Consider the following 9,261-nt stretch of genomic DNA (forward strand, 5'->3'; position numbering starts at 1 on the left):
AGACATTTCGTACCATCCAAAATAGTGGTCCATACCTGATTCCCAATCTAGGTACTCTCTCGGATCTAGACAACCATCAAAACTTGGGGCTTCGACTTTCACATTTCTAAGAATATGCTCATCTTGATCGAACTGGTTATGGTGCGGACGTGCCCCTATAGGTCGATCAAGTTCTAGATTCCTACCTCTTTGTCCTATAGGTAGTCAGAGAGACTTTGGTTCAGGTTGTTTCTGCCTAGCTTCTTCTAATACCACTATTCTCTCATCCATGGCTTTCGTAAAATTTTTTATGTCATCAAACTTTTCAGTCAGAGCATTAATGATGGCTGCTATATTGGGATCCATATTGATATTGGGTGGAAAAGTAGGATGTTGGTACCAGGTACCTGATCTAGTGGTCATGCAACTCTAAGATGCAGAAATAAGGTGCAATAAAAAATTAAAATGCTTGAGAGTAAAGTACGAAATTTAGAGTGCGAAAATTTAACTTGCAAAAATTTAAATTGCTGAATTTAAACTAAAGCCCTAATCAACCTGCTCTGATACCAAATTGATGCGGGACAATCCTAAAAAAAAAATCAATCATAATAATCAAGCTCTCTTCTGTTCATCAACAACAAATCATGTCCGGCCAGGAGCTCATTATTCCCAAGACAGACAGTATAGTTGCCTATACTCTGCTCAGGAGGCGTGATTGATTGATACGAGACTAAAGCGAGATCAATCTAAATGATACAGACGAATGCCATTCGAGAGATCAGTAAACAATTAGCAATAGAAAATTTTATAAACAGATAGCAGAAATTAAACATGCTCATGAGTAAATACAAAAAAAGAAATAAGAATGGAACGAGAGAAAATAAAATATTAAACCCGTGAGAAAATCCAAGAAGATGATAAGAATCCGGATCGTGGTAGTTAAGAAACTACTCTGATTAGGGCTCTTAATCTTTTAACCAAACAGATCCATCGATAAAGAACTAGGTCTTTACCAACATCGGATTAAAAAAAAAAATCAAAGATCAACTGTTAAGGAACGAAGGTCCTTGATAGCATATGATCTGTAGAATAAGAAATCACTCCTCTCAGCACGACAGATAAAAATTCTGGAGGAGACAGATCTTCTCTTGACGGAATAGGCTTGCGTGGGTAGATGGTGGAGTCGATCAAAGTCGTAGGAACACTGAATCTTAAGTAGAAGGAATATGATAGAAAGTGGGCCTCACACCCTCTCCTTATGGGGCGATTTTGGATCTCACACCCTCTCCCTCTCGGAGCGATTGACACAAGTATTTGTGGAGTTTGTAAAATCATTCATTGTTTTCTTTCATGAAAGATACAAGGATTTATATAGGACTCTAAGGGTCCTATTTGTTTAGGAATCTCTTATCTTTACAAAGAAGAAATCAACCCTCCACAAAAAAGTAAAGCATTATAATCTACCATAGGAAAGAAATCAGCCTTCAACAAAATAAGTAAGTAGCCAAGAACTCTTAAGGAATTCTAAGGAAGAAATGGAACTCCATGTGGGTGCTTGATGCTTGACACAACTTGGCATGAGCACGGCACATGCTGGCATGCATATTTCTTCTCTTGGCATGTGGAGAGTGGTGGCTCCAAAGGTGACGTGGACAAATCCAAGTATGGCCCTATGGACCTAAAGCCAAATGCATTAAAATAAATAACTGAAGTAGAATCAATTTAATGAGGCTTCTTCGATCCAAATCGAACTTAAATTATGTTGCCGATTTTTGATGGCTTTGGTGTCCGCACCATGAACCACTATAAATTTTGATTATTTGTGTTGTGCTTACTTGCTCTCTTTCTAAATTTCTTTATCTTCTTGCATTCTTGCATCTCATTTCTACACCTTGTTTAAATCATTTACTACATATAACTTGCTTTTTATTACTTAATCCTTGTGGTTCTAAATTAACTTTAAAATTTTAAAAATCTAATTCATCCTCCCTCTTGAGTTGCATAGTTGGGCAACACCATCTACTCCATGTGATGAGCGAACGACCTCAAACCCCCACAATGCGATACAGTCTGTCTTGCCTAATTTACAGTGTTCTAGGCACATCTTCTTTGTACAGTTAGCAGTCAAATTAGAGGTAACAAACTGAATTTAAGAATAAATGATTCAATCATTAAACTTAAAAAAAAAAGTTTAGATGTGTAACCTGATATGTCAGATCCTCGTAATGCCGACATATGAGAGCCCAATCATCTATAGTGATGCTGTCATAAGGCTGCTGCCGTGCTACCTCCCCTCTATGATCTTGCATCATATGGTACCAATGTTGATGGATGTGGTGGCGATACTCCATGAAATGTAAAGATAAATGAGCATCTACAGCTCACCGTATGCGATCCTCCTCAAAATCAATAATATCAAATACACCTTGCCAATAACAAATATTAGAAGAATACCGTGCTAATTAAATATTCATAGTATAATTTATTTTACCTGTAATTCGGTGTAGAAAATCTCTCTCTGAGCCGATACAATGCGACGCCAATCGAAAAGCATCATAGGGGCATAGCTGCGGTATATAATATCCAGCTCAGTCTGCCATGGCTTGCACCATCCTCTAATAGGCCTGGTGTAGTCGGGTGATATCTCAATATGGAGACGTTATCCTGGATGCTCGTGTCTCCAATGCTCTAGGGCGAGGTTTTTCGATGGACCTCGCCCTTGCCTCACTACTAGTGGAGACTGACCTAAAATAACAATAAATAAATCATTAGTATGACAGCTATCCAAATTTAAAAAATCAAATTTTATTATATAAAATGTATAATAATGCCACTCGAACCCACCTCACGTAGACCTGTCTCACTGGGACCTGTCAGTGCAGGACTCTCTAGTGACGGAGCTGGTGCGGTAGTGAAAATTGATGAAGATGCCTCAGCCTCTGGAGTAGACTGCAAATGCGAACATCATCGTCTGTCTCTTGATGCCATACCTACAATTTTTGACATATAAATGAATATAATATTGAATAATAATAATAAAAAATAAATTATATTTTAATAAATAAAATTATATTGTATACCATTATTGTAAGAGAAGATTGAACAAAGAATATAGATCTACTCATCAATATTCGTATCTTCTTTGATGTGTAGATGCTCTTTCGAATCACAATAATCGACATGTATGTCATCTTCTATCTCACGTCATTTATGAACTGATCATCGCCCTCTGACTCATCAAGATTAAATACAAAATCAGCTTCAACTTCGTTGGGCGACAGGTCAGCCCTATTCAAAGGAGCTGTTACAAGTTCATCATCAACAAGAAGCTCGGTTAATATTTATTTTTCCTCTTGGAAAGCTTCCTCTTCATGTAAATTCGAATTTTCATCCATCTCTAGTTGGGTTGGTATGTCATATATACCTCTAGATATTATTTTTTGTATGATATGCCAATTACCTCGATACTTTAGATCTTTCAAATATATTACTTGTTTCGCTTGAGTTGCTAATATATACGGCTCATTCTGGTACCATGTTCATACAAAACTTATACTGATAAAGTGTGGATCGATATGAATACCAATCTTTTTATTGCTAATATCCCATCATTCACACTAAAATAAGAATACAGAATTACTTGATCGATACTTCAGTTCTATGATATCTATCAATACACCATAATATTCAATCTCTTCTTCTCCTTCATATCCTATCATAGCAATCCCACTATTCTGGATCCGTCATTGCATCTCAAGCTCTCTTATGTGAAATCTCATTCTTCCAATGATACAGGATGCGTAGTGGTTAATCCTTCGATCGGGACTACATGCTAAATCGTACAACTCATCGGTCGCATCCTCTTCTTTATTGAAATACTTATATTTTATCTACACCATAACATAAAAAATTATGTTACTTCAAATAATTATTTCTATAATTATTAAAAATAACATATTACTAGTGCAACTTACAAGATCACCAAACTATTTTATAAATTTTCTCCTATGTCGATCATCAGCATCCGTATTATTCTCTCTGTATAGTTATACTCTTGTGCTCACTGTAACAAGTCATGATTTTTAATTTTATATCGATATGAAAAAATTGCTTTGAACATTAAACAGTTTGCTAAGATGGTACTTACTCAATAAAATTTTTAATTTTTTCATAATTATTTAGAACATAGAAGTATGCTTTGGATGGCTAATTCACATTCATAAATTCATATCTCCTTCTACCAATGGGTCGAACCGTTTGTTTAAATATAAATAGCATCGGTTCATTGTCACTCCATCCATGGTTTGCATTTTGATTTGTACGATTAAATCTTATTTCAATATCGTCAAGATACATCGAGCAGAACGTGACACACTCCGTAGCGACATATGCTTACGTTATAATCCCTTCAGGTCGTGCTTTATTGCGCACATACTTTTTTAGAGTATACAAGAATCTATAAATAAAAATAAATTTAAATTTTAAAAATATATTTATATCTTATAACTGATATGATAAAGTGCATACAATTTCTTTATCTTTCAATAGGATATATCCACCGATAATATATCGATCTGGCCAAAAGAGCTTCATTTGGAAGATAAATAGCCAGATGCACTATAACATCAAAAAATGATGATAAAATTTTTTTTTCTAACTTACAAAAAATGAGTATGATATCCTTCTCAAATTTTTTAATTAAGTTAATTTTTAATTTTTGACAACACAGTTCTCGGAAGAACACTCCCAACTCAATTAATGCAGTTTGAATATCACCACCCAATAGCTATGCATGACCACAGAAAGTAAGCATTGCATCATCATATGAGAGTCATGACTTTTCATGCCAGAGATATTATCATTGTTGTTCTCAATATACCGCGATACGTTTGAAGATATGCATCAAAAAATTTTACGATTTTGAACCATCCACAGAAACTCTTCTTTTTCTTGTCAAACAGCGAATAACATACAGATGGCATAAAAAATCTATCACCTCGATGAACTAAATATAACTCCAGTTGGATTCTCATTTTTTTGCAAATCAAGGTGAGCTTTTGTACTATCTTTTATTTTTTTTGAGATGTTCAATACAGTGTCGATGATATTATCATAAATATGCTTCTCATTGTGTATTACATTCAGATTATGATAAAGTAGTAGCTGCTTCCAATACGGTAGTTCAAAAAAAATACTTTGCTTTGTCCAATTTAGCTCAGTTTCAATACGCTTTCGTTTGCGAGTATCCGATATTTTTTTAAATTGGACGTTTCTAATGACTTCAAGTTATTTTAAAACTTCTATTTCACTTAACTCCTTAGGTGGCGGACGTTGATCGAATTTACCATCAAAGTATTGATTGTAACGGATCCTCAAAGAATAATTATCAGGTAGAAACCGCTGATGACCCATGAAGCATATTTTCCATCCATACTTTAAATGTAAGGAGGATGCATCCTTGTTGCATATTGGACATGCCAGATATCCTTTGGTGCTCCACTCAGATAAGTTTCTATTTGCAGAAAAATCTTTTATAGTCTATAAAATCGAAGCATGCAACTTAAAATTCGTTCGACTCACAGAATCATATATCTGTACTTTATTTTTCGATATCTCCTTCAGATCATCGATTAACGATCGTAGATATATATCAATTTCATACCTGGTGCTTTTGGATCTAGAATCAACAGTGAGATAAAACTAAATAGTTCTTTCATGCACTTTCAAAGTGACACATTATATACAACTAGCATCACAGGTCATATGCTATAGGAAGTACTCAAATTGCCAAAAGGATTAAATTCATCTATCATTGGACCAAGCCGGATATTGTGCATGTCACTCACAAAGTGCAGATGCTTTGCATCGAAGTCTTTCTACACTACGGAGTCGGCTGAGTGGCTAAGTATGTTCTCCTCCAGAGCCCGTTGCTCATGATGCCATCTCATTTCTTCTGCTATCTTTGTGGACATATATAGCCTTTGAAGTCTTGAAATTAATGAAAAATATCTCAAAATCTTTTGAGATATCTTCTTTCCTTTCTTGTTATTGATTTTATATCTAGGCTCACTACATTTTGGACATTCAGTTGCCTATTCGTTATCCTTATAAAATAATATATAGTCATTTTTGCAGGCATATATAGGAATATAGCCAAGTCTCAATTTTTGCATGTATATTTTTACTTCAGAATATGATTTCAAAAATCTCTCTCCATCGGAAAGAGCTGCTTTAATCAATGTCAAATTTTGGTCAAATGACTTTTGACTCCATCGGTTCATGATTTTAATATGAAATAATTTTATCATAAACTTTAACTTGAAAAATTTTGTACAATTTGGATACGGTGACTCTCGTGCATCTCTTACAAACTTTGTAAACTATTCAGAAGTCCCTTCTACCTTAAGCTGAATATTGTGTTTATGATCAGAATTACCTTCAGATGTACTAGTACTCATGCATACATTGAACAAACATCATGTTGTAAATCATCCAATAGTTCTCCTATACCATCATATTCGACAGGTTCAGCAGCATCACTATCATCTTCAGTATCAGCATCATCGCACACAACTTCATTCGGATCACCCTCCCCATGCCATATCCAGGAAGTATACTTCTTATCCATACCATAATCTAGCAGATGCTCCTCAATAAGTATTATGTGACGATATACCATATTGATACATCTCTTGCATGGACACTTTATCCGACTAGCACTGTCAGCCTTATGCCGTGCAAAGTCAATAAAATCTCGAATATTTTTTTGATATTCAGACAAAAAAATATTTCTAATATTCATCCAACTTTTGTTGATATCTATCTAACAACAAACACGAAAATCATTAACAATAAAGAAATTTTTAGTGGTATTCATTTGAATCGGATCTCGATCTGAATTTTGGATCGAATCCTGACCCAGATTTCGAATCAAATCTTGATCTGGATCTGGACATGAATTATTTTATATAAAACAATACGCATTAAAAAATACAAACTGAACAGTAATATAGAAAATCTCCTTCCATCAATTTAATGAAGCAAAAATGTATGATCCTATCCATTTCAAATCATTACTAACATGTGTGGCCCTATCTCTTTCAAAAAAATAATAATCTTATTATTATTATTAGTTGATATTTTATTTCATTATTGTAAAAATTTTGATAGTATCTCTCCATGATTCTCCAAGTATACGATATAAATATACTACCTTATCCATCATATATCCAGAGAACAGTGGATAGATAACTGCTGAGTACCACATAATGAAATAAAATATCAATTATTAATAATAATATGATTATTATTTTTTTAAAAAATTTGAATACGGGATATCCAAGAGTCGATCTCGATCAAAATCGACTCTTAAACGAAAATCTATGGCTCAATGCAATTTAACTACCATCTCTGAATATACATTAAAATATGAATTTATAAATTATCAAAAAAGAATAACTCTGCATTGAAATTTTTCATCAAAAATTTTATTAGAATTTTTTTTAAAATAAAAATATTTTTATATTTAATTATAATAAGCAAAAGCATATAAAATAATACATAAAATAATTAAATTATAATAAGTAATAGTAATATGCATTATATTAGTAGAACAAAAAAAATTATAAATTTCAGCAGTAACACTAAAAAATTTATGTAATAAATATAAAGTAAACTATAAGTTGTTAAGCATGTAAAATAATATTAATACAAAATAATAACATGAAACCTAATCTCGAGGACCCGATGGTTTTTTATTTTTTTAAAATATTTTTTACCTAAAAATAATAAATAATTTTTTTATTTTTTTAAAATATTTTTTACCTAAAAATATTTTTTTTAAATATTTTTTTCCTAAACTAGCTTCGGACTCGACTGCCCATGGCCCCCGCTCCCACGGTGCTAGTGCCGTCACCCAACCCATATCGTTCGGACTCGGCCCCCGTGACCCCCGCTCCCGTAGTATTGCCGCTGTCACCTACCCCTTGCAACCCACCCCTCGCGGTGCCGCCCTCTCCAACCCCCCACGATCCAGATCCCAACTCGGATCCTGATCAGATCTCGATCTAGATCCCAATCCAAATCGGGATCTCAACCCGAATCCCGACCTCGATCCAATTCGAATCATAATCCATATTTTATTTTTATTAATCAAATAATAAAATATTTGATTAATATTTTATTTTTTATTTTTTTTTCTTTCTTCATTTCTCTCCTCCCTTCCTCCCTCCCAGCCATCACCCACCCTTCCTCGGCTAACCCCCTCCCTGCCATCACCCACCCCTCCTCGATCGACCCCCTCCACCGACCGACACCCTCTCCATCCCTGTGGTGCCGCCGACTGCCCACGGCCCCATCCCTGCCCCTGTGTCACCCCCGACCACCCCCCGACCCCATCTCCGCCCCCTCCGTCGGCCGACCCTCTCTCCAGCAGACCCCCTCCGTCGGTCGACCCCCTCCCCAGCCCTGTGGCACCGCCGGCCACCCACGGCCCTCTCGCCCTCATGTCACCCCCGACTGCCCCTCGACCCCATCCTCGCCCCCATGTCGCCCCCAGTCGCCCACCCTCACCCTGCAACCCCCTCCGTCGGTCGACCCTCTCCCCGGCCTGATGGCACCGTCGACCACCCATGGCCCTTTCCCCGCCCCTGTGTCACCCCCGACCGCCCCTCGACCCCATCCTCGCCCCTATGTCGCCCGCGGTCACCCACCCCCACCCTGCAACCCCCTCCACCGGCCGACCCGCTCCCCAGCCCCGTGGCATCGCCAGCCGCCCACGGCCACTCCCCCCCCACAACCCCCTCTGCCCCCCGATGGTTCGATCAACCCAAAAAAAAAGGTTGGAAGAACCCTTACCCCCGACGGACAGTGGACGACAATGGTGGTGCGGCAACGGTGCAGACGATGGCTGCGACGGTGGAGATAGGCTCACCGGTGGCAAGAGGGGGGGAGAGCTTGGAGAGGGAGAGAGCAGAAGGGAGAAGGAAATGAGTTTCGCACAAAGGGACGTTGAGTTGACGTGCGTTGAATGCAGAACTATTAGCAATGAAAATTTTTGTCGCCAATACAATTATTAGCGATGGAAAACTATTTTTGTCGTCAATAATTTCTATCAAAAAATATTTTTTTAAAAATAATTTTATCTAAAAATAAATTATTGGCAACAGAAAAAAAATTTTCATCGTTAATAACATTATTAGCAATAAAAATTTCATTTTCATTGTTAATAATTATAGTCAAAAAATTTTTTTTTCCTTTAACAATTTTTTTTCAAAAAAATTT

Source organism: Elaeis guineensis, chromosome 12 (assembly GCF_000442705.2).
Source record: "Elaeis guineensis isolate ETL-2024a chromosome 12, EG11, whole genome shotgun sequence".
NCBI classification, from domain to species: domain Eukaryota; kingdom Viridiplantae; phylum Streptophyta; class Magnoliopsida; order Arecales; family Arecaceae; genus Elaeis; species Elaeis guineensis.